The sequence below is a fragment of the Panthera leo genome, chromosome A1, assembly GCF_018350215.1.
Source record: "Panthera leo isolate Ple1 chromosome A1, P.leo_Ple1_pat1.1, whole genome shotgun sequence".
In the NCBI taxonomy this organism is placed as follows: Eukaryota; Metazoa; Chordata; class Mammalia; order Carnivora; family Felidae; genus Panthera; species Panthera leo.
Genome location: NC_056679.1, coordinates 69523796 through 69550653, shown reverse-complemented (window position 1 = coordinate 69550653; position 26858 = coordinate 69523796). Strand labels below are relative to the sequence as shown.

The window sequence follows — 26858 nt, the reverse complement described above, 5'->3', positions numbered from 1 at the left end:
CCTCCTCCACTTGTGCTCTTTCAAAAATAAATAAACATTAAAAACAAAAAAACAAAAAACTGTGGGGTTGCAGCCTGGGCATCTGTTTTGTTTTGTTTTTTTTTTCTGAATGCCCCCGGGGATTCTAATAAAGAACCAAGGTTGAAAACCACAGCATTTGGTACCGTGTGAAAACATAATAGAGACTGTAAAACCATGCAAACACTATGATTAATGATAATATGTGCCTTTCTGGAACAACAACTTTTAGATCTAGCAAGTGCACGGAAATGTACTGTGGTTCATTAAAGACAACTATTTAAAACTATGAACTTTCCGTTGGAACTCCCGCCTCCCATCAGCAGGAATGAATCTTTCCTGGGGAAAATGCAATTTCGAAAGCATCGTGAGTCACTCAAAGCTGTGATGGCTGGCATAATAATATCAGCATGGCGACAGAGCTAACACACGGGCGTGTTTCTCTTCCTGTACACTTTGCAGGTGTGTGTGGATAGAAATATCTGCAAGCCAAGGTTTGGAGTCCCTCCATGCTATTGTTGTAACAGGTGTAATGAGATGCGGTGGTCACACGTCTGTGAACCACAAAACACCTCTCACATCCTTTGCCCTTCCTCTTGGCCCTTTGCTCTCTGGTTCTGTTCACGTTAGCATGTGACCTGCCGAAGGAATCCCCGGAAAAGAGAAGACTAGTTTATTTGAGCAAACATGTGTTAACTTCCTCTGGGTGGTGGAAAATGCGTCAGGGGGTCTCCTAAAGAACATTCTCAGTGGTGCTTAGAACCTCTGGCACAGACATGTATATTTTTAGATCATTTTCGCAAGCAAGGGATGCCAGCCTAGGTCACTGTGCATTTTCTTCGATGTACCACCACATCTGCCCAGAGCAGCTATGAATAATCTATACAAATGTCCTGCTCGGACCTCATTTTGTTATAAAATAAAGTGTGATGTGATTCCCTCATGGCCTGAGTTGGGCTCCCCATCTTTGCCCTGGAGAGATTACCAACAGGTTAGAATATTCCCTCCATTTGCTGGAACTCTGTTTTCTTGGCCATCCTCCTTCCCGACCGTCAACTGTCACTGCGCCGGCAACAGCGGCCCAGGCCCACAAAGCCTGAGGTGTAGATGGCATTGACGTGGCCCACCCGCAGGCTGAAGGTTGAAATCCTTGTGGATAAAAAGCAAATATCCGTTGGGTGTGGCATTTATTAGAGACTAAAGTACAGCCTTCTGACTGGTCTCTGAAATTTCTGTCTCCTTGCAATGACAAAAACTTAAAAAACAAACCCCAAAGAATGGTGGGCCCTAAAGCAAGGGGGTTTGGGCAGCAGAAATAGAAAACCGCACCTAGGGAGGTGGGAGAAGCAGAGTCCGGCTCTCACATCACTGTTCCCCTTGATCGCTAGTCTGGCAAGACTGGATGCAGAAGGGCGGCGCTCCTCCTACCTCATAACGAGACAGATAACTTTTACGAGACAGATGAATGCCCCCGGGGTCCCCAGTCGGCTTCTAGAGGACTGCGTGCGTGAAATTCATCTACACCCACCTCGACGAAAATGTCCAAACCCGCTCCGCCATCCTGAATACTCTGTACGCGTACAGTGTATTTTTAAAAGTAAGTTTTTACCTTTTATCAAGCCAGTACCTGCAAAGTCTAAAAAGGCAAAGATTCGTTTGGAAAAATCGTAGTCCTCTGGTTTTCCTGCCCGGGCCGCTTCACGCTCCCCAGGGGCAACCGCCTTGAACCCTTCCGCCTCGCTGCTTACCTCCAAATGGCAGGCTTCGCCAGCTCCTGGTGGGTTTCTGGGTTTTAAGCTGCGTTCACTTCCTACAGCAGAGAGTGAGAATTTAGCTCTTCCTTACGAACACCCTGCCGTTCGTGGCAGCTACAAACGCACGCTGCGTGAGCCGTGTGGTGATTTCAGTTAGACTAATAGGCGCTGTTCTATTACTGCGCTCATGTCAGTGTGATTCCGCAGAAGCCACTCGGTACGCCGTGATTCGTTGTCCCTTCCAGGCATGATATCGCAGTTTGTTTGCTCTGGCGTTAATCATTCCTTTTCAAATTTGTTTATTTTTCCACATATTTTTACAAATTAAACCTCCAGGGGCCCCCTGGGTGGCTGAGGCTGTTCAGCAGCTGACTGACTCTTGATTTTGGCTCAGGTCATGACCTCAGGTCCCTGAGTTCAAGCCCCACGTGGGGCTCTGCACGGGCAGTGCAGATCTCCTCTCTTCTCTCTCAGCGCCCCCCTCTCCACTCGGGCACGTGTGTGCGCGTGTGCCCGCATGTGCTCTCTCAAAAATAAAAACTGAAAGAAAAATACAAATTCAACCTCCAAAACTCCCGCAGTTTAGTAAATCTCTTCGCAATATCACCAAATACACTAAATGTTCTATCAATTTCATCATCTTAAAGAGGTTTCTTCTAGGGACACCTGGGTGGCTCAGTTGGTTGAGCGTCTGACTCTTGATTTCAGCTTAGGTCATGATCTCATGGTCCATGGGATGGAGCCCTGTGCTCTTGAGGGCCTACGTGCACTCTCACTTGTGCTCTCACTCGCTCTCTCTCTCTCTCTCTCTCTCTCAAAAATAAATAAATAAACATTAAAAAGGTTTTTTCTGGAACCTCCTGAAGGATTTGTTACCAGAGAAACACAGGCCCAAGATGGAGCCACTTGCGCCCAGGACAGCAAACCAAGACTTAATTGCAATTTCAACCTCTGCAGTGGAATTTTAAGGCAATTAATCTGGAATTTTCTGGTCAGCACCTGTGAGGTAATCTGTGCCTGGGCCCTCTCCATCCCCTGAAGGAAGATGAGGTCATCTGCACGATAAGACCCCCTGAAGGAAGTTGACTTTGCCAGAAACAGTTCTTTCATTTCTTGAGTTAATAACTTTTTGCCTGCCTTTGCTTCCTTTTTGTACACCGCCTTGGGGAGCCCCTCCCCTCCTTGCTGGATGGATGCTGCCTGATTCTGAATCTCTTAATAAAGCCAATTAGATTTGCAAATTCACTTGGTTGAATTTTGTTTTTTTAACAGATGCCAATCTGTAGGCCAAAAAGATCCTTGTTAGAGCATCTTAAAATTGCCGTCACCTCTTTGTTACCTCCCATGTCGTGTATTTCATAGCCTCTTTTCTCTTATTCCTGTTTTTTTGGTTGGGCACTTTTCTATGGTTGATTCCTAAGAAGTGGCCATGTGAGGTAAATTTTTTCTAGGGTTTTGCATGTCTGTCTGAAAGCCTTTTTTAAGTTATTTATTTTGAGAGAGAGAGAAAGAGGGTGTGTGTGTATGTGTGTGTGTGTGCGTGTGCATCAGGGAGGGGCAGAGAGAGAGAGAGAGAGAGGGAGAATCCCAAGCAGGCTCCCCACTGTCAGAACGGAGCCTGATGAGGGGCTCAATTTCATGTCCATGAGATTATGACCTGAGCTGAAACCAAAACCTGGATGCTTAACCAACTGAGCCACTCAGGGGCACCCCACATGTCTGAAAGCTTTTTATTCTACTCTGCTGTTTGCTTCACATTTGGCTGGGTGTGGAGTTCCAATTGGGAGCCATTTTCCCTGGTAATGAGAATTCTGGGACCATCTCCATGTCTCTGAGCTTTTCAGTGTCACTATTGAAAAGCTCAAGCTAGGGGCGCCTGGGTGCCTCAGTCAGTTAAGCGTCCGACTTCGGCTCAGGTCATGATCTCGCAGTCCATGAGTTCAAGCCCCGCGTCGGGTTCTGTGCTGACAGCTCAGAGCCTGGAGCCTGTTTCAGATTCTGTGTCTCCCTCTCCCTGACCCTCCCCCGTTCATGCTCTGTCTCTCCCTGTCTCAAAAATAAAAAAAAAGAAAAGCTCAAGCTATTCTGATTATTGACCTTTCCTATGAAAACTATTTTCTCTAGAAGCTTGTAGGATTGTTTCTTGGCTTCTAGGAATTTGAAATTTCATGGTGCTGTATGAGTCTATTTAGGTATTTATTTATTTACATCCAAGTTAGTTAGCATATAGTGCAACAATGATTTCAGGAGTAGATTCCTTAATGCCCCTTACCCATGTAGCCCATCCCCCTTTCCACAACCCCACCAGCAACCCTCTGTTCTCTATATTTAAAAGTCTCTTATGTTTTGTCCCCCTCCCTGTTTTTATATTATTTTTGCTTCCCTTCCCTTATATTCACCTGTTTTGTGTTTTAAATTCCTCGTACAAGTGAAGTCATATGATATTTATTTTTCTCTGACTAATTTCGCTTAGCATAATACCCTCTAGTTCCATCCACATAGTTGCAAATGGCAAGATTTCATTCTCTTTGATTGCTGAGTAAAACTCCATTGTATGTATATATACCACCTCTTCTTTATCCATTCATCCATCGATGGACATTTGGGCTCTTTCCATACTTTGGCTATTGTCGATAGTGCTGCTATAAACATAGGGGTGCATGTGTCCCTTCGAAACAGCACACTTGTATCCCTTAGATAAATACCTAGTAGTGCAATTGCTGGGTCGTAGGGTAGTTCTATTTTTAATTTTTTGAGGAACCTCCATACTGTTTTCCAGAGTGGCTGCACCAGTTTGCCTTCCCACCAGTAGTGCAAAAGAGATCCTCTTTCCTCCACATCCTCACCAACATCTGTTGTTACCTGAGTTGTTAATGTTAGTCATTCTGACAGGTGTGAGGTGGTATCTCATTGTGGTTCTGATTTGTATTTCCCTGATAATGAGTGTGTTGAGCATTTTTTCACGTGTCTATTAGCCATCTGGATGTCATCTTTGGAGAAGTGTCTATTGTTGTCTTTTTTCCCATTTCTTCGCTGGATTATTTGTTTTTTGGGTGTTGAGTTTGATAAATTCTTTATAGATTTTGAATACGAATCCTTTATCTGATATGTCGTTTGCAAATATCTTCTCCCATTCCGTCAATTGCCTTTTAGTTTTGCTGATTGTTTCCTTCGCTGTGAGAAGCTTTTTATTTTGATGAGGTCCCAATAGTTCATTTTTGCTGTGGTTTCCTTGGCCCCCAGAGATATGTTGAGTAGGAAGTTGCTGCGGCCAAGGTCAAAGAGGTTTTTGCCTGCTTTCTCCTCTAGGATTTTGATGGCTTCCTGTCTTACGTTTAGGTCTTTCATCCATTTTGAGTTTATTTTTGTGTATGGTGTAAGAAAGTGGTCCAGGCTCATTCTTCTGAAAGTCGCTGTCCAGTTTTCCCAGCACCACTTGCTGAAGAAACTGTCTTTATTCCATTGGATATTCTTTCCTGCTTTGTCAAAGATTAGTTGACCATACGTTTGTGGGTCCATTTCTGGGTTCTCTGTTCTGTTCCATTGATCTGAGTGTCTGTTTTTGTGCCAGTACCATACTGTCTTGATGATTACAGCTTTGTAATACATCTTGAAGTCTGGGATTGCGATGCATCCAGCTTTGGTTTTCTTTTTCAGGTTTGCTTTGGCTATTCAGGATCTTTTCTGGTTCCATACAAATTTTAGGATTGTTTGTTCTAGCTCTGTGGAGAACACTGGTGTTATGTTGATAGGGATTGCGAGTCCATCTTTTAAATTTTAATTCCAGTTAACACAGTGTTATATTACTTTCAGGTGTACAATATAGTGATTCAGCACGACAGGTGCACCCCTAAATCCCCATCACCTAATTAACCCATCCCTCCCAGGTGTGGGTCTATTTTTATCTGTTGTGCTGGATGCTCTGTGGGCCCTTTTGATCTGGAAACTCCTGTCCTTTGATTCTGGGTCATTTTCATAAATTGTTTAAAATCCTCTTCTCTCCATTTCCTCTGCTCTCTCTAGAACTCCTGTTATTTAGATTTTCCTCCTCTTTGACCAGACTCTAGGGGTTTTTTTTTTATCCTTTCTCTCCTACTTTTTTGTTTTGTTTTACTTTTGAGAAATCCTCAGTTTATGTTCCAAACTCTCTCATGCATTTTTTCCTCAATTTCTGCCATCATGTCTTTAACCCAGAGTCTTTCCAATGAGTGGACTTGTCACGATCAGATCCAGCTTCTATTTCATGATGGCCGCTCTTCTCCCAACTTCTAGACTACCACTCTGGGTATCTTGAAGTCTTCTTCCCCTGTATTGTGTCTCTTCCTTCCCTCCAAGTTGGTTTTTTCTGAGTTGCTTGTTTCTTAGCCTGTTTCTCAAATGGCACATTTCCTCAAATACCTTCTGATTCTTGGCTGTCTGCTCGGATTTAAGAAGAGCCCTAAAGCGCTGATTGGAAGCTCCATGCACGTGACTGTGATCTCCACATAGGGAAATCTGGATGAGCCATTTTATTGCAGAAACCCAGAAGGTGGCATTTTTAGATTTTTTTTTCCCTTCAGCTGATCCAAACCAGAGGGTGGAAGCATGACAGGAAGGAGGGAGGAGGAGGACGTGCCTACATTCAGTATGGAAACCTTCATTTACGCCGCCCCATTGTTTGTTATCCAGTACTCTACCCAATGGTCCGTGTGTCCCCTGAGCCTGTGACCCTTGGTTTTACCCCCTCCAGAGACTACGCCACCACACAGAAGCATCCAGCTGTGTAGCGGGAGGAGGACTTAAGGATCAAATTCCTACCTGTTGCCCTATCGTCACCTCAACTTCCTAAGGTGCTGGTGCTGCTGATTCCTCAGATGCATGTGCGTGTGTGTGCATGTGTAAACGTGTGTGTGTGTGTACGCATGCAATTTGAGTTGTTCTGTAGCTTCCCTACTACTGGCTTTGGATCTTGCTTTCTGAAGTCGGCTAAGTTACCATTCATCTATCTGCTGTTCGGCTTCCAAAATTGTCAATATTGTCTTCTCTCCAATTCTTGTGAGTTTATACATTTAAAAATATATATTTTACCATCTTTACTGTCATTTAGTGAGTTTAAGGAGGGAGTAGATATAAATATTTGTATTCAGTCCCTGTCTCTATCCAGAAGTCCTAATTGCAGCCTTCTTTTTATTGAATATGCTTTCTGTCTCTACTCTTTCCAACAGTCTGTTCACAATGCTTGGAAAAGCTGCCTTGTCCCCCCGGTGTGGTTCCCTGACCTGTTTTCCCCAAAGCCATCTTCCAGACCCTCACAGTTTAGCTTGCCACACGCTCTCCTTCCATGGGACTTCTAGGCACACGCCAGCTTGTGGCATCTACTTGGGACAGACCTGATCGGGCTGAAAACCCAGGGATCTAGGAAGAGAGGAAGTATTCCCCATCGACATCCTGACACTGAGAACCAGACGGCCTCCAATTCTCACCTGGCCATCTTGTATCCAAGAAAACTGCTTTCTGATTTTGTTTTGGGGTGTTTTTTTTTTTTTTTTGTTCTATCTTCTTAGTCATTTAGAAACAAGAGAAAGGAAAAAAACAAAAACGCAACCCAGCTGCAAGTAACAGAAACCCAAACCCAAACCAACTTAGGTCACATAAGCATGGTTAGGCTTACATGATTCAAAGTCTGAGGTGAGCCAGCCTTCAGGGCTCATTGACCCAGTTGTTCTATGATGTCATCAGTGGCCAAGTCTTTTCATTTTATTTCAGTTTCCTGTCCACATTATTCTCTCTCTCTCTCTTTCTCTCTTTCTCTTTTTGAGAGGGAGACAGACAGTCAGAGAATCTTAAGCAGTCTCCATGCTCAACACAGAGCCCAATGTGGGGCTCGATTCCATGACCCTGGGATCAGGACCTGAACAGAAATCAAGAGTCAGACACTCAACCTACTGAGTCACCCAGGCACCCCTATCCACATTATTCTTGTCTCATTTGGAAACCAGCTCCTGTCATGGTTATAGGAAGGTTATGCCAGTAGTAGACCTTCCTTTGTCATGGTCAATGTGAGCATGCATACATGGGGGTGGAGTGAGGGGAGAAGGAAAGGAATGGAGGGAGAGGGAGAGGGGCACAAAGGAGGAGACTTTTCCCCAAATTCCACCCCTTCATGGTTGGGTGGACATATGTCACATGCCATCTGTGTTAACAGTGAATGCCATGCATAGTTGGCTCTGTTCTAGGAGGTGGGGAGAGTCTACCAGGAGAACAGAGCAGAACAGGGCAAAGGAAATGAATACCTTAAAACTGGAGTGTTGACTGGGGCGCCTGGCTGGCTCAGTTAGTAGGCTGATCTCAGAACTGTGGGTTCGAGTCCCACATTGGATATTGAGATTACTTACAAATATATATAAAATCTTGAAAAAGAAAACAACAACACAGAACTGTAGTGGTGGCAATGTTACCAAGACAGAAAGAAGAGTTTCTGGGGGATAGTGTTTGAGGTCATTGGGAAATCAAGTAGGAGAACAACGTGAAGAAAGTGAAGCAAGCAGGAGGACTAATGGAGGAGACCAGGCGGGCCTGAGAACCTGGAGGGAGAGAAGAGCCCACTTGGGACACCATATCCATTGGGCCCTGTTGTGGGTTGAGCTGTACCCTCCAAAAAGATATATTGACATCCTAACCCCTTGTGCCTATGAATGTGACCTTATTTGGAAATAGGGTCTTTGCAGATGTCCTCAAATTAAGATGAAGTCACACTGGGGAACCTGAGTGGCTCAGTCAGTGAAGCGTCTGACTCTTGATTTTGGCTCAGGTCGTGATCTACAATTTGTGAGTTCAAGCCCCGAGTTGTGCTCCATGCTGATGGCGCGGAGCCTGCTTGGGATTCTCTCTCCCTCTCGCTCTACCCCCTCCCCCACAGAGAGGAGCCTGCCCTGTGAAGAGGGAGCAGAGATTGGAGTCACACAGCTGCAGGCCAAGGGCTTCTGGCTGCACCAGAAGCTGAGAGAAGTGCCCAGAGGAGTCTCCCCTAGGGCTTCCCAAGAGAGCACAAGAGAGCACAGCCCTGTCGACAGCCGACACCTCGATTTTAGAGTCCAAGACTCCAGATTGTAAGGGAACAAATCTCTGCTGTGTAAAGTCACTCTGCCGTGGATATTTGTCACAGCAGTACTAGGAAATGAGCACAGGCCCCCAGCAGAAAACAGATGGCACGCTCAAACGGGAAATGAGAAGCGTCTCTACAGTGTGGGTAAAGTTGGTGGGACCAACATGACACGATTAAGCACTGGACCTAGGAAAGACCTCACCAGTGCCGGAATTCAGGGGCAAGGTGGGAGCTGTCACTGACAGCCAGAAGGAGCACTCAGCTGTAGGAGATGCAGCCAATCAAGGCAGTCTGGAAAGGGGACTTCTGGACTTCCTTTGCCGCCTCTCTGTCCTTGGCTGAATCCACCAGAAGCCAGAGCAAGGAAGACACTGATGCTGTTCCGATAGACCAGCTTCCTGAGTCAGAGAACAGAATGGAGAGGGGTGGGGACTGGACCCAGAAGGACCTGTGGAAAATACCCCTGGGGAAAAAAGAAGAAAGAACAAGAAATGTGGTTTCAGCTAGAATGTTCTTAGAGAACCAGTCCATACATTTGAAGCTGTTCCCAAAAGTAAGGTGTCCAAGAAAGAGAGCCAATGAATATGACAATAAGGGATGTTAGCCACATTTCCATGTGTCTATGCAGACTTCAGATTACCACAGTTTCTGGTTCTCTAAACTATCAAAAGGTGGGGGGGAGGGATACTGAGGGGATAGACAGGATTCAAACCAGAGCTTTCATCAGGGCTGGCTTTGATGTTAGCGCCTTTCTCCTGTTTGTCTCCATAACTCCTCATAAGCCATGTGTCTTCTGGAGAAATGTGTTCATCAGGTTTTCTCATCCCTGCCAACTAGCTGATGGTAATTAGCTTCTTGGTTTCCCCAGCTGGAATGGGCCTTAAGCAGCCATAAGAATGGGGTGGGGGTGGTTTAGGAGCTGGGAGCCAGTGCTTCCTTCAGACCCCAGCTGGCTGCTCCAAGCGACCCACTTGGCTTTGCCTGGGTTTTGGTCCTGCCCCTGGAAATGGTCACTACAGCCGCCAGCCAGTAGCTTATTCTTAACAACTCAGGACTCATTCACATCTCAGACTTAGGCTAGCATGTTATCATGGAAATCATTCAGGTACTTTATTATAGCATAGAAGGCAGGACTTTTAATATCTAAATGAAATAATGAGAACTGAAAAAATATACATTAGAATAAAGCAAATAACCAAATTCCAGTAAAAACTGGATTGCTGTGCCTTCTATCAGTTTAAATTTATGAACCCAACATTTCCAAGGACAGAGGACTCAGAATTATCATAATGGCTCTGATACAGAACAAAACCATCCATTACTATCTCTTCCTGCATAAGCTGGGCTTTCATCCTCATTAAATTGTAAAAATGATGAAGTAGTGGCCTCCATGAGAAATGTAAAATGTTTTCAATTAAAAGATACACTTGAGGGAGAGGATTTTATTTATAGATGATCATTACCGTGTTAGTCAAATTCATGTATCCATGTCTGGCACCCAATAAATCATAATTCTATATTATAAGAATTCTTTCAGGACACCTGGGTGGACCTATTGGTTGAGCGTCTGACTCTTGATTTGGGCTCAGGTCATGATCCCAGGGTCATGGGATCGAGCCCCAAGTCAGAATCCACTCTGAATGCAGAGCCTGCTTCAGGTTCTCTCTCTCTCCCCCTGCCCTTCTTCCCCGCTTGTGTGCATGCTCGCTCTCTCTCAAAAAAGAATACATAAAATAAAAATCTTAAAAAATAAATGATCTTGAGCTTCCTCACCACAGAGATTCACACATATGAAAATGGTCAGAACTGGGATTTTTTTTGTTCATGTGAGATGAAAGATCACTGCTACCAAAAGAAATAATTATAACAATCACTAACATTTAATGACTTCTTATCGTGCTTGACCCACGTGCATGACTTCATTTAATCTTCAGGGCAGCCCTGGGGTGTGTTCTTTTTTTTTTTTTAATGTTTATTTTTGAGAGAGAGAGAGCAAGCGGGAGTGGGGGAGGGGCAGAGAGAGAGGAAGACACAGAATCTAAAGCAGGGTCCGGGCTTCGAGCTGTCAGCACAGAGCCCAATGCGGGGCTGAAACCACGAACCTTGAGATCATGACCTGAGTCAAAGTCAGCCACTCAACCAACTGAGCCACCCAGGAGCCCTGGGGTGTGTTCTATTTTAATGACAGGCCATGTTTTGGCCACTATGCTTTTCATCCCAAGGTTTAATAGGGTTTTCTTTTCATTTATTTAAACAAAATCCAAAATTTGGTTTTAAGAAGACATGTAGTTCGGCTGTAAATTACTAAAGACCTGGATTACAAGTTTGGCCATGAGAACCTAGAAAAAGGGAACATTCACCAATGAAGTTATAGATTCTCTTGAAATTGATTTGTGAAATTAGCATGTTCCATATAAAATACAAGGTTTTGTCTGATTGATTGACTTTGAGAACTAGATTAATTCTAAAGGTTACATGGACAAATAAGCATGTAAGAACACCAGGAAAAGTCTAATCAAGAGGGGCATTGAGGAAGGACTCCCCTATGAAGTGATGTCAACAACCAGGGAGGGTCAGAGATTTTAACCTTCCTGCAAGCTAACAAGTTAGCCCCCTACAGGTTCATGATATGATAGAAGATACAAGATTCCTGGCTAAAGCAAAGTGTCAGCATTATCAACATTTTCCTGGATGTGTTCCCTAAACCCTAGTTTCCACAGGTGACATGAATACAGCCATGTAGGTTGCCTGACAGGGGAGAAACTCTGAACTTAGGGAGCCCAAATCTTTTATAACAGATGGGAGCATGCCTGTCCTTTGCTTCCGGGAGACATGATCTCTGTCTTCCGACACTGTTAGTTATACACATATCCTTTAAAGGAAGCCCAGAACAAAGGCATCATCAGCTCAAAGGATGTGCAAATTTTTTTAAGGTTTTTTTTTTAAATTTTTTTAATGTTTGTTTATTCTTGAGAGAGAGACAGACAGACCACAAGTGAGGGAGGGGCAGAGGGAGAGGGAGACACAGAATCCAAAGCAGGCTCCCGGCTCTGAGCTGTCAGCACAGAGCCAGACATAGGGCTCAAACTCATGAGCCGTGAGATCGTGACTTGAGTAGAAATCAGACGCCCAACTGACTGAGCCGCCCAGGCCCCCCCCCCCAAGTTTCTTTATTTTTCAGGGAGAGAGCACAAGCTGGGAAGGGGCAGAGAGAAAGGGAGGGATACAGAATCCAAACCAGGCTCCAGGCTCTGAGCTGCCAGCACAGAGCCCGATGTGGGGCTTGAACCCATGAGCTATGAGATCATGACCTGAGCCAAAGTCAGATGCTCAACCAACTGAGCCTCCCAGGCACCCCTCAAAAAATGTGCAAAAATGCAAGAAACACACAGACAATTGTCTCCAGGAGATAGCACAAGATATTATGGAAGCCCTATAATTAAACAGGGACTATGGGCCATGAAAAGACAAATAAACGGAATAGAATACAAAAATCAAAGTGGAGCCAGATTATATGGGAATTTAGAATTTGATAAAGGTATCATATCAAATCATTGGGAGAAAACAAGGACTTTTGACAAATGGTGATAAGAAAATAAAGTCATCTGGGAAAAAATCAGGTTGGCTCCATATGTCACAATGTACTTGGTATAAGTTCCAAATGAAGCAAAGACTTACTTACAAAATGAAATTATGTGGAATTGATGAGATATTACACCAAAATAATAATTATATATCATACTTCTGGGAAACAGTGGAAGAATTTAGCTTTATCTGCATTTTCCTGGTTTTTTTTTTTTTTTTTCAACGTTTTTTATTTATTTTTGGGACAGAGAGAGACAGAGCATGAATGGGGGAGGGGCAGAGAGAGAGGGAGACACAGAATCGGAAACAGGCTCCAGGCTCTGAGCCATCAGCCCAGAGCCTGACGCGGGGCTCGAACTCACGGACCGCGAGATTGTGACCTGGCTGAAGTCGGACGCTTAACCGACTGCGCCACCCAGGCACCCCCCTGGTTTTTTTTTTTAACGGCTGACAAATGTAGAAGGAATGATAGAGTTAGAACACTGCCATTTTGAATCATCATGGTCATGATCAATTAAAGCTAAAATAATCAATGTATGGTCAAACCATTGGATAGAAGTTTGAGGAGTGTGATAGTTAATTGTATGTCAACTTGGCTAGGCCAGTCTGAATGTCACTGTAAAGGTATTTTTTAGATGAGATTGACATTGAAATCACTAGACTGAGTAAAGCAGATTGTCCTCCATGATATGGGTGGGCCTCATCCAACCCTTTGAAGGCTGTAAAAGAAAAAGACTGAAGTCTCCCAAAGAAGTGGGAATTCTGTCTCCAGCCTGCCAGCCTATCCTGCAGATTTTGGACTCAACAACTACCATGACTGTGTGAGCCAACTTCTTAAAATCAATCTTTCCTCCCTCTTTCTCTCTCCATACATATACATGCACATCATTGGTTTTATTTCCCCAGAAAACCCTGACAAATACAATGGATTACAGGCTATTCACATATCTCAAAGTATATCCTGCAGTTAACTTATTAATTGCAAAGGGAAAAAAGGGAACTTTGCTGTGGAGACATCTGAAGGGGATTACCTTAACTGAGTGATCCCAGCAACGGGACGAACAAACATCATCATGTGCCCCCTAATGCAATGCACTGAGAAAGATCCAATATCACTGATGTAGGAGCCCTTCCAAAAATGAACCAACTGATTCTAATCAAGAGGAAAGCTTGATTTGATTGTTCCCTGGAACATAGTACAAAGCAAATGGCCTCTACTCTTTAATACAAAATGTCAATGTCATTGAAGAGGGAAAAAAAGAAGAAGAAGAAGAGGAAGAAGAAGCCTGAGGAACTGGTCTTGATTAAAGGAAAGAAGGACAAGAGAACTAAATACAAAGTACAAAGTACAATCCTGGAGTAGAGGCTTAGAAAAAAATTGCCTATAAAATACATTACTGGACAAGTGGTTAGCTAATAGAATAGCATTATTATGGTATCCCCTGACTTGGACTAATTGTACTATAATTAGGTAAGAGAATGTCTTTGCTCTTATGAGATACTGTGAGTGAGAGAGAAGGAGGGGCTGGGGAGAACAGAGAATGAGAGCAAGAAAGCAGTGCGTAAAAATGGCTAAGATCCGTGAACTCAGGTGAAGGTTATATGGAGTTTATCATATTCTATTGTAATCTTATAACTTTTCTGACATCCAAGGGCTTTTTTTTCTTCAGAATAAAAAGTTTAAATTAAAAAAGGAAAATATAAGCATTAGAAATGTTTAAATCAGAGGCATCTGGGTGGCACAGTCGGTTAAGTAACCAACTCTTGATTTTGGCTCAGGTCATGATCTCACGGTTCGTGAGTTTGAGCTCCATGTCAGGATCTGGGCTGAGAGCCTGCTTGGGACTCTCTCTCTCCCTCTCTCTGCCCCTCCCCTGCTCATGATCTCTTTCTCTCAAAATAAATAAATTAAACTTAAAAAAAAGAGAAATATTTAAATCAAATATTAAGCATGCTTTAGAAAGACATGGAAGAGTTTCCAATTCATTTAATTATATGGTACATTTTTTTTTACCTCTACTCCCCACGCATATAATCATGATGAACTAAGATATTGTAGCAGTAAGCGGTCCATTTGCACTCCCCCCCCCAAATTTTCCTGGTGTGAGTCCTCCTGGGGTCCTCACTCCCTATTGTATAATCAGTATTATTTCAAGGCCACCTATTATGTGGCTTGGTACAGGATCTATTTTTTAAAATGCTGGTACCTATGGTATGTTTTTCTTCCTTTACCTGTTTATTCTAAAGATTTCTTAAATTCTGGTGTATTATGTCTTAAAGCTCTGATCAAACACATTTCTATACTTAATAATATGGCAGCTGTGCCACTGTTATGGGGCTTCAGCTCATGCCAGGTCAGGAGCAGAAGCAGCCTGTGCTGGACAGTTAGCAGTCAGTGCCGGATGGGACAGGCAGTGGGGTCACAGGTTAGGCTCTGAGAGATGGAATCTGGTGATGGTCAGCAGGGGCAGAGCTACAAGCCCCGGTTTTCAAGAGCGGGCTTTGGAGAAACCAAGGCCTCTGGACAAAGGGTGGGGACAAGATGGGGGTCTAGGTGCTAAAATCCTTGTACCAAACGGGGTATTGGCCTCAAAAAAGAAATGCAGATGTTCCTTCCGTGAGAAGGAAGTGGGCGTCAATGACCCCCTCCTGCAAGACTCCTCCCACACAAGCTCTTGAGCTCACAACTTCTTCAGCTTTTTGGTTACCTTTCATCTCTGCCTTCATTGGCCTTCACTCATCACCCACCCCCACTCTGACTTCCCTATAAATCACTCATTTAGATCCATGTAGATTCAGCTGAAGGGTGTCCCCTGTGACTACAGATGCACTGAATGTTTCTTTTGGGTGAATGGAAATGACCAACTGTTAAAATCGATATCCAGGGGCACCTGGGTGGCTCAGTTGGTCAAGCGTCTGACTTCGGCTCAGGTCATGATCTCAGGGTTTGTGAATTTGAGCTCCACATCAGGCTCTGTGGTGTGACCTGATCAGGTGGAGGCCGGTGGTGCCGGCGGTGAAAGAATTCACCCAAGGCAGAACAAAGGAGATAGAAGTTGAATACACGGCAAGGGAGCGTTGGGCATGGTAGCAAGGGAGAGACTATGCCAAGAGGCAGTGGTCGGGGGCTATAGTTAAGGGGGAAGGTGAGCAGGTATGGGAATGTATAGAATTTTCCTTTTTTGGTACCTGTGTCTAGGTGTAAGTAGCACATTGGTCAGCTAGGGCGTATGGATATTTTGAGGTGGGTTGCCTAATGGACCTGTTTGTATTTAGCCGGGGGGTAAGGGTCACTGTGGGCCCTTCTGCCTTACTCGGGCTTCCATTGTTCAGGTTGGTTGCCTAAAACTGTCCTCTACAGTCACTGGGTTATGAAGCTTCCCATCCCCTCCAGTGGCAAGTGACAAAGGTTAAGCTTTATCTATTCTTTAACTCCTAAACTTAATAAAGATTGATCAGTGGTAGCAATGCAAGTTCATTGAAGTAATCCTGCAAACTAAGACTTGTGCCATGCTTTAAAACACAGTTTCTGAGAGTTTTTATTACACATCGATGTTTACTCATGTTGAAAGTAAGTATTCAGGTATAACGATAAAGGTGAATGGCATGGTTTATATTACTGGCATCACTATGCTGGTCAGAGTTCATGGCAACCTAGGTGCTCGAGGTGTGGGTTCCCGAAAAGACAAAGGAGTTGGCTTCTTGACCTTCCACGGGCACACCTGACTGCACAGCTGAATCACAGATTTTAGCCAAAAGCCGAGACCACAGTTAAGCGTCTTTGCAGCCTTATCGGCTACCAGGTATTTTTCAAGAAAGGTTTCCTGGTCTTCCTGCCGAACATTTTTCCAGAAAGCTGAAGCCACCGCCTTGGCCCTCTGCCAACTCAGTAGTCTTTAAGTTTTAGCAAGCACCTGTAGCCCACGTGATTGCTTAACTAAACCTTTCTTTGTATAGATCATGAATTGTTTCCTAGAAAGACTCAGAACCCAGCCGTCTTACCCAACTTCCCCCCCCAGGGCACCAGGACACAACCTCAGAGCACCACGATAATGTCTGTAGCTGGCACCATTGAGTCTGCAGGCAATCAAGTGTGACAGACCACTGTGCTCCCCTTTTACTGATTAACTGCCCTAAAATTCCTTTACAAAATTATTGGGCCAGACAGAAACCTAGGAGTTGGTTTTTGGACAAGAGCTGGCCTTCCCCAGGTAGTCGGCCTCCTAAATAAAGCTCCTATTCCTTTCCAATCAAAACTCATCTCTTGAGTATTGGCTTTTCTCCCTCCCTCCCTCCCTCTCCCTCTCCCTCTCTCCTTTTCTTTTTTCTTTTCTTTTCTTTTCTTTTCTTTTCTTTTCTTTTCTTTCCTCTTCTCTTCTCTTCTCTTCTCTTCTTTTCTTTTCTTTTCTTTTTTCTTTCTAGAGAGTATGATCACAAACAGGAGAAGGGCAGAGGGAGAGAGAGAATCTTAAGCAGGCTCTACACCCAGCATGGAGAGGCTCTCTTTCAGGAACCATAAGATCATGACCTGAGCTGAAATCAAAAGCAGATGCTTAACTCACTGAACCACCTGGGCGCCCCTTGAGTACTGGCCTTTCGAGGGATGGGCAGCCGAACTTGGGTTTTTGGTGGCAAGGTGAGGTACAACAGGATTCAGACCGCATGTCAGGTGACACTGCCAGAGCTCACTTCTCTCGGGGGGGATGGATGGCTCAGACCCCACATCTTGATGCATTTGTCCTCTCTGTAGGGACGTGCAGAGGCAGAATCTGTTCTTTGTCCACACACCGTCGGAGCAATGCCCAACACAAAGCTCGCCATCAATCCTTTTTCGTTGAAGAGGCGAATGAGGTGAACAAGCAAATGAGCAGGAACCTGTAGCAACATCAGCATTTAATTCAAGGTAAGACCAGCAGTTATTTGCCCCGAGGACATCAGGTCATGACCTTTCTGGAGGCAGACGGTTTGACCTTATGATATAATTAAGATCTTTTTCTTTTACTTTTTCTTTTTTTTTTTTTTTTTTTTTGAGAGAGTGTGCGCACCAGTTCGGGAGGGGAGGAACAGAGAGAGGGGAGATTTTTTTTTTAATTGGGTTTTACTTTTTTTTTTAAGTTTATTTATTTATTTTGAGAGAGGTGGGGGAAGAGCAGAGAGAAAGGGAGAGAATCCCAAGCACAGTGCAGAGCCCAACATGGGGCTCGAACCCACGAACAGTGAGATCATGACCTGAACCAAGGGCTCAGAGTCAGATCTTAATTAAGTGAGCCACCCAAGTGCCCTGGGGAGAATCTTAAGCAGGCTCTGCGCTCATCTCATGGTGGATCTCATCTCACGACCTTGAGATCATGACCTGAGCCAAAATGGAGTCGGATGCTTAACTCACTGACCACCCAGGTGTCCCTGGAGATCTTTTTCAACCTCGGATGGCTTTGCTAGAAACCCACCATAGGTGCTTGGGCCTCCGAGGGAATGTTTCAGACACCACAGGATGTCCACTCCTCCAGAGCCCTGGAAGCAATAGCAGGACGGGCAGCGTTTCCAGAGAGGGCCAGGTTCGAGGATCACTCCTTGGAGGGAGGGGGAAGGAATGTGCGCGCAAGGATTGTGATGTTCTGGCGGGTCGCTGTGCTCTGCTTCACAAGCTGCAGCCCCAGCGTCAGCCTTTAGAGCAGGCTTCTTAAATTGCTGGCTGAATTGGCTCTGACTCACCACCTGACTGTTCTTGCTCTTTTTTTCCATTATAGAAACCTTATCTTGTGCGTCAAGATCAGAGATAAAGATGTGAGAATCTAACAGGGTGGGGGCGGGGAGGGGGTTGGGCTGTATGGGGGAGAAGGAAGGGGGGACAGAAGCCCTTATAAATGCCCCCTTCGCCAGGGAGGGTGTCTCTAGCCATCAAAGGAGAGCCCGGTTCCCTCACTGTGGCCGCAGACAGCACAGGGAAGACAGAAACTCACCTGAAATGAGAGCTGCTCCCAAAGCCTGGTGCCATCCCCAGGCTCGCTGGCTGCAGGGCTCCAGCCCAGTCCCTCTAGACCCTGATTCCTGACTCCTGACACAGGGGTAACTTTTGTAAGGGCAAATATAAATTAAAAATTAAAGGCTTAATTCTCCCAGTTGAAAGGAAGTGGGGGAAAACACTCCCCTGCCTCACTTTTCTTTCAGAATTCCTTTCTCCATCCTTTCCAAATGCACAGGAATCTTTTTAATGGCCACAGAAGCCATTTGCCAGTCTTACAACTCAAAGACCCGGGGGGCATCTCTTTGTGTGTGATCATCTAGGAAGGTGACGCCCCAGCTTCCAGTTTCCCTTTTGGGGGAGATGCGTCTAACTTCACCTGACTCCACATCGTGGAACCCGCCTGACATAAACGAGTTATCCACTTAGGTGCCCAAGAGAGATGCTTTCTGTCTTTGCAGCCCCTCCAGCTGGTTGCCTGTGATGCTCACACATTCTGGTTTAACGCTGTTCAGTAATAAACCTGTTTTCTTTCTCTTCTACCTTTGTGGAGGGGATTTGGGGGGTTAGGAGTGGATTTCGTTTCTAATTATATTCCCCGCACTTTGTCCAGCACCAGGGACATGGTTTTCACAACAAGAACAAGTAGGGAGACATGGAATCCTGTCTATTGACCCAACAAAGGTGGCCCAGGCCCAGCCCTCTGCAGTTTCTCTGCCAGATTCCTAGCCACTGATTTTCCCCTTGCGGGCTTTGAACTGCGGGCGGAACACACTCCATGAACAGCAGAATATTGAGCCCGAAGCTATGCGGACAGAATGTCATAAGTGACCTGAGAGGGCCGGTGATGGTCCACACTCACCGATTCCGCCTCCAACCTGAGAGGCCAGGGAACATTCCAGTGTGGTGATAGGCCTCTGAATTGCGTCACCCCAGGATGGCATCACATTCCTTGTTCATTCCTTGTTTTGTGGCTTGCCCGGGGGTGTGGCTGTTCTCTCACCCTCGCCCTGGGCAATTAAAGAGGCCCTCCCACTGCACAGGACATAATTACCCGCTTCAGGATACTCCCCTCCCTTATTGCCAGGGATCCTTTCCCTGAGTCACACCCCAGAACTTGCACGAATTGGAGCTGCTTTAGCTTTAACCAGCATCTTCTATAGAGATACAGAGGCATCAGGGAAGGCGCTGCAGGCATATTCGCACCGTAATCAGTCCCCTTTTTGCAAACGTCCACCAAGACCTCACACTTTGAGATGGGGTTTCATTTTTTATTTTTTTTTAGTAATATACACCATTTATTTTGTTATTTTTTTGAGAGAGAGAGAGAGAGAAAGGGGTCACAAGTGAGAGAGAGGAAGCAGGGCTCGAGCTCACCCAATGTGGGACTTGAACTCACCGTGAGGTGATGACCTGAGCGGAAGTCAGATAGTTAACGACTAAGCCACCCAGGCACCCTGAGACGGAGTTTTAGAAAGAGAAGATGAGGCCTGAAGAAAGACTGATTAAGGAAGAAGAAGCTATTTTAGAACTGGGCACGTAAGCAGAGCATACCAGCAGGGAGAAGCATCTCAGGAGATTTACATACAGCCCAGAAGCCAGCCTGCCGTACAAGTTAGTCCTGTAGGCGGTCAGACCGGTATCTCTACCCATCAGTCCCGAGACCTACATAACCACACCAGCAGTTGGGCAAACATGGCCAGGACTTGATAAATAACTGGCAGCTTCCCTAATTTTTTTTTTTTTGAAGTTTATTTATTTTTAAGAGAGCACAAACAGGGGAGGGGCAGAGAGAGGGAGAGAGCGAGAATCCCAAGAGACTCCACACCGTTAGCGCAGAGCACAATGCGGGGCTCGAACTCATGAACCGTGAGATCATGTCCTGAGCCGAAGTTGGACGCTTAACCGACTGAGCCACCCAGGCGCCCACCCCTCCTAGTTTTGGACCCACTTCCAAATTAGCGCCGATCAGGGAAAACCAAATGTGCGCCTCAATCCGTCACATAGGACACCCCAGTTCTAGTTAGCCTGCCTGCAGCTTCCCAAGGCCAGCAGCCTCCAATCAGGGCACGCCTAGAGACTTCCCTTTGAACTCTGTGAAGCTCTCCCATGCTCTGCCTGCTTCTGAGTCTCTGCCAAACCCCAGTGGTGGTGTCCAGTTCCCTTGCTCCAGCAAGCTCTGAATAAGCAGCCTCTGCTTGTCGCATTTGGTTGGTCTTCATTGATTTCCCCGGAGGTAAGACCACCTTCTTTTGTCTTGGAAGAAAGAAGGTGCTGTCCAGGCTGGGGGATGGGTGGGAGAGTGACAGGGCAATGTCCTCCCCTCTTGCCAAGGTGAGTCTGTGTGACATGTCCAGGAGGCCAGAGATGCTTTTTAGGATAGGCAGAGGCTTGTGAAAGATGTCATGCCTTGTGCCAGCATGAAGTAGGAAAGCCGTCGTCCTTCCAGAATCCTTACACTGCCTTACCTGACAGGCCTGCCGCCTCATCCCAGCCTGCCCTCCCCAAGGGGGAGAGGATCAGACAGGAGTCTGAGGTGGTTACCACGTGTTCTGGAAGCGCCTCCCCCACACAGACACTCCAGTTACCCAGGCATCAGACCTGGGGGTATTGTTGTGGAGCTTCATGGGAAGTGACCCTCTGGCCTGTCTCCTTTGGGAGGCAAGCAGGAGGTCATGCGGGCAGAGACGTGGGCAGTGTGGCAAGAGACAGCATGGGCTGGAAACAGGAAACCATTCTGGAAGACCCCGACGGAATCAGCACAACTCTGCGTGGCAACCCCTTGGGGTTATGTGATGACAGCTGATAGGGGTGATAAGATACAAAACTCAGGCAGCCTCTTTTCTCCCACCCCAACCTCCGCCTCAGACAAAGACTGAGTCAGCTTCCCAACAGAAAACAGTGACTCAGACCCCAAGGGATAGAGTTTCGTGTACTTTCTCCAGCTCTTCCTTCATGAAATGGAATAACTTTCCATGAAAATATCCAGAGGAGATGTCCCTTGCCTTCATCCTTTATGCTAAAGCCTTCAGGGAAAGACTCCTGTTTTACTAAAAGTGATTCTCCCACCTTCTGAGAGAGTGTTAACTCAGCCGTGTGGGATACTACGGGGATTATAAACATATGAGACCAGGCCCCCAAACGTCTGAACCTATCAGAGATTGGATTGGGCCAGACGTCCTTGCTAACTCCAGTATTGTTCATCTTTTGTGTGTTTTTGTTACTCTCCTCAAAAATCCCGTAGGCCTTCCAGAATTGAGGCACCGGGTGAAAACAAAGACGAGGACAAAGCAACACCAGCAAGCATCTATGTGGCTGACAACACTGCGTAAAATGGTCATGTTCAGATTTCATCTTGTCTTCAAAATGCAGCCAAAAAATGGATTGAGGGCTGTCCCAGTTGACCGGTGACAGCAGTAACGTCTGCTTGGTCTGAGAACGTTCTCAAAATGACACCCGTGTGAATCCTCAGCCCGGCAAATGCACTGAAATCCACTGTGCAGACCTTTTGTGAGTTAGGAGAGAAATGCTTTCAAAAATCCCTCCTAGGAGACGTGTTGAGCATTATTATCAAACTCCCCATCTCTCTCATTCTGTGCCAAGCCCCACTTAGTACAAGCACAATGTTGGAACTATTATCCGCCCTGGGAGAGTTTCTCAGTCTTGCTCATTTGTAACTGTCAGTCTCCACACTGGGATTCTTTCACTTCCTGTTCCATCCTTGTGCTTATGCATCCTAATGCTTCCTATCTATCGCCGAACCTTATTTTCACCAATACAGTTTGCAATGGAATTGAAACTCCATCAGGAAGAAGACAGAGGGGAGAGACCAAAAGAATACGTGTGACCCCTGGAGAATGGTAAGCATTTGGATCCTGGGATTCTCTCGCTCCAAAGGAGGAGCCTCCTCTGACCTGGATACCAGCACCTTTGGAGCACCTGCCAGTCTAATGATATTAAGATGCTCCGATAGAAACGAGTTACCAACTAATGGGCGGTTAGTGGAAAATGGCTTTTTTATTGTAATGAGGCAGTGTAGCTTTCTGTTAAGAAAAAAAAAAAAAGATTACTCCTAGGCTAGGTCATATTCGTTCTTCATTTAAGGCAGCGTGTCCTCATTTGGTCTGGAAATGTCAAAGGGAGCCTGAATGATTAATGGAAGAGCCTGGGAGAGACTCAGGCTCTGCGGGCGCTTCACCGTGTACCACAGGGAAACCGTTAACCGTTCCTGACCTCAGCTTTGCCACCTCGCTTGCTCTTAATCATTCTGTAAAAGAACACAGTGCAATTTCCAAGTGAATGAAGGTGACGTCTGGGGTTGGGACAGGACCAGCAGATACAAAGCAGTGGCCAGTTCTAGATCGACCCGAAAGAGACCTTAGTGTTAATCGTCTATACTGTGCAAAAGCCATCCACGTCAGACTCTGCTACCAAAACGGTTTCTCAAGATCAATGTCTTGCAACCTCCAAGGAATTCTTTTTAGGGTTCCCATGGCAACAGGCATGTGTCCATCACATGGGGTTTTTCACATGTCTCTGCCAGAGTTGCTTCCTGGGACTCCGAGACCCTCTGTCTCAGCCCTAGTCAGGAGCAGAGCACCATGGTCTCCTGAGTCTCCCTTCAGTATGACATGTTCCCCTGCGAGCACAGGACAATGCCCACCTTTCTGCTGCCTTCACACCCAGAGTGTAAAGCATGCAGAATATTGAGTCCTTCTGCTCAAGGGTCAGTTTTGGGGGTGGCCTCCCCATTCCTCAGCGTCGCAATCCCAGTCTGCCATTATTTGTAAGACGTTCTCAATGTTTGAGCCCTGCACTTCTCCCTGGACTTTGATATCACTATCACTACCAGCACGTAAGACTTCCTTAGCTGCAGACCATCCCTGTCCAGCCTTGGGTGTCACCCGACGCAGTGCACTCGAGTTCCTAGCCTCCTGGTCCTGGTCTGCACAACATCACTGCCTCCTGCGCCTCCTTAGTGGCTTCTGGCCTCAGTATGACCAGGGGAGGAGGAGCCCCTGGGCCAGGCCAGACATGAGGTTGCCTCAGAGCCATTGTTGGCATCTGCAAGAGGCAGCCTCACAAAGCCAGGCAATCATGACGGCTGTCTCTCTAGTTCAGCGGGTCACAAAGTGTGGTCCTTGGATCAGCAGCATCTGAGAACAGGTTCAAAATGCACAGCTGTACTCAATCAAACTCTGGGGCCGCCTGGGTGGCTCAGTCAGTGGAATGTCCAACTCTTGATTTCTGCTCAGGTCATGATCTCACAGTTTGTGGGATCAAGCCCCAGGTAGGGCTCTGCGCTGACAGTGGGAAGCCTGCTTGGGATTCTTTCTCTCCCTCTTTCTCTGTGTCCCCCCCCCCCCCCGCCCCCGCTTCTCACTCAAAATAAATAAACACTAAAAAAAAAAAAAGAAGAAGGAGAAGAAAGAAACTCTCGGCATGGGGCCAGAAATGGGTGCTTTAACAAGCTCTGCAGGTGATTCTGAGGCATGCAGGTGATGTGTGCTGGGGAGAAGGGGGTGATGTTTCAAAGAAGGTTTATTGACACATTGTGCCCTTTACATGCCTGCTTATGATCCAGATGGTCACCGGGAGGGTTCACAGCCCTCAGCTGGCCCACTGGGCTCACAGGCCATGACCATAGCCTTGGATTTCTGTCCTGCATCAGGAAGTCATTGCAGATACTCGGATCACCAAAGACAAGAGGCCAACATTTCCTGAAACAAGAGCCACACGAAGACGAAGGGGGTACGGCACAGGCTGCGTGGGGTCACCACCACTTCCAAGCACCCCCACCCTTCTGGAAGGCCAATGTGTTCTACTCCAGGAAACAGACCATGTTGTAGTGGCCCCAAAGGACCACCCAAGTCAGACTGTGGCTGAGCAAAATTGGCCTCGGAAATCCTGGATTGGAGGTAAGTTCCCTGATTTTGAATTTTACGTGGCTAGTGATCACTGAAGAGGAACGCATCGCCTTGCCTTAAAAAAAAAAAAAAAAAAAAATAGAGCACTCCAAGAGATCTGGGAAGATGTAGGTTAAAATAAATTCCCATCTCAAGTTACTAATTAAGTATTTTACATTTGTTGGCTTATGTGTCACGCATTGTGCTGGGAGTTTCTTGGCTAATACTCAGAACAACTGTGTGTGAGAAATACATGTTGATAGATGTCAGGCGTGGAAAGAATTGTGTTAGTGGCTGAACAGTTGGGTTTGGGGCTCGGTTCTGCCACTAAGCAGAAACTCGGCGTGAAATAGGGGATATGTGGGGCTGGATTCCTGGGCTTTTCCTGGGAGATATGTGAGATAATGCCTAACAGGTACTCATGAAATAAGTTTGGATTATAAGTGGTTCCTCTCATTTTACACGTAAGGAACGAAAAGTTGGGAGCGAGTTTCAATGCTAGCTGGACATTAGAATCCCCTGCAGGGCTTTTGAAAGACCCAGGCATCCCCAAGAACAGCAAGCATGGCAGGCAGATGGATTGAACGAGTGGGTTCAACTCGTGGGTTGAACGAGATGCCGCACGGCCGGCAGGTGGCTGGGCTGGGACTGGAGCCCAGCTGTGCCGACACTGTAACCCGAGCTCTGGCTGAAGAGCAGGTAATACCTCAGAGTCACAGGGCAGATGTGGTGTGAGGATGCTGGCTTCCATGGGGCTTCCCTGTGACCATACTTTCCTGTCACCGGAGGGATGGCATTTTCCCAGCGGAGCCAGTTCGGAGTCTGTCTCAGGCGGTATCGATCTCAGAGAAAGCAGCCCTTTGGGAAGAGAGCGAATGATAGTGCAGAGAAGGGGCCAAAAGGATCAAGGGAATTACTCCGCCACTAGGAAAACACTGGCTGCCTCCTGACATGCAGCCCTGTGAGCTTCCAGACGCACATTCCTACTTATTTCCCGGCGCTGGCACTTCCTAAGGTCTCTGGGCAAGTTACTCTCTGTCTCTTGCTTCCTTATCTGGAAAACTGGATGATAATTGCATCGATCGCAACATGTTTCTGCGATGCTCGGATGAGAGGATGTGGGTAAAGCACTGAGGACAGGGGCTGGCATGACGCCAGCAGGTATTAAATTCGGATTTCACAAAAACCTGAGGCTCAGCGTCTCACCTCAAGATAATAGCTGGTAGCACAGAGCTGGCATCCAACCCAGGTGTCGTAAGTCTGGATCTAAAGTTCCTCCCCTTCTCTGGCTGCCCCTGGCAGGTCCTGTCTTCATCAGGCTGCCTACCTATGCCCCTTTCTCTAGGTCTTTATTTTTTTTAAGTGTTTTTATTTATTTTTGAGAGAGAGACAGAGAAAGGAGAAGGTGCAGAGAGAGTGGGGGACAGAGGACCCTAAGTGGGCTCTGCTCTGACAGAAGTGAGTCCAACACGGAACTTGAACTCAGGAACCGTGAGATCATGACCTGGGCTGAGCTCCAACCCTCGACCGACTGAGCCACCCAGGTGCCCCTCTAGGTCCTTCTCCATCCAATTCCTCATTTCCTCCTTTTTGTTTACATATCTTAACTCTTTACTTATTTATTTTTGTTTTCACTTATTTTATTTTTCATTGTAAAAGTAAAATAATTTTCACTGGAAAGGTAAAATAGCAGTAGCAAAAAAGTGTGCGGTAAGAAAAACCCATCATTAATCCCGCAAACCTGATACAACTCTTTGGTGCAGGGTTATGTCCCAAGCGTACGGTGCTTTCCCCTGTGGCTCTCGTTCTTTAGGGTCACTGAGAACCATTAGGAAACCTTGGTTCAAGTTCAGGCTGCCGGACTCTCGCCTCCAATGTCAGCAGAACTAGGACTGGAGACTCCAGTACAGCACAGGCTCTGAGACGTGTGTCTGTGGTGTCGTGCACATTTCTGTGCTATTTCATGGAGACACTTGGCTACACGTACCCCTTCCCGGTTGCTGTGCAGGCTTCGTACCACAATGCATGGCTTTCATGGGCTCTCTGGGGCCTTAAGATTCGCCTGTCACCGTACAGGTGGTATTTTCCTACCGACCCAGCTCAGACTCCTTCTCTCCGTTGCACTGATCTCAGATTAAGCATGTGGGATCTGGCGGAAGGAACAAAACATTCAGTCATTTACCTCTGGTGAGGCCTGGGCATTGAATCCGTCTAAGCTTTCCAGGCAGGTCTGGATGGGATAAAGCCAGTTGGGGGATCCAGACTGGAGAAGCATCCCCGGAATCTGAAAAGGCCCAATCCACTGGGTGAAGTCAAAGTCCTGAGCAGAAGCTCCAAAAGTGCAGAAATCCAGAAGCTGGTGGTCAGGGCAGCTAGAAGAAGGCCTAAACCAGCGGGGGAGGCATGTGCACAGGGCTCAGAATGTCAGGGGGCCTTTCCCTGCACAAGCCTGAGAAAGGATGCCTCACCTGGTCCCTGCTCGGTTAACCACTTTGGCCTTGCCAACCGCCCACGAGATTTTGCCGAGTTCTAACACTAGGAAAACCTTT

General features: G+C 46.3%; 1 long non-coding RNA gene across 2 annotated transcripts; it reads left to right on the top strand.

Moving 5' to 3' along the window:
• The first annotated feature begins 1481 nt into the window (after nt 1–1481).
• On the top strand, nt 1482–18943 carry LOC122199470. 2 transcript variants are annotated; one of them, XR_006193526.1, is made up of 4 exons: nt 1482–1615; nt 17192–17344; nt 18189–18225; nt 18642–18943. It is a non-coding gene; the product is annotated as an uncharacterized LOC122199470 (long non-coding RNA). The 2 variants fall into 2 exon arrangements; XR_006193522.1 differs by having other exon boundaries at nt 18610–18943.
• Nucleotides 18944–26858: the final 7915 nt, after the last annotated feature.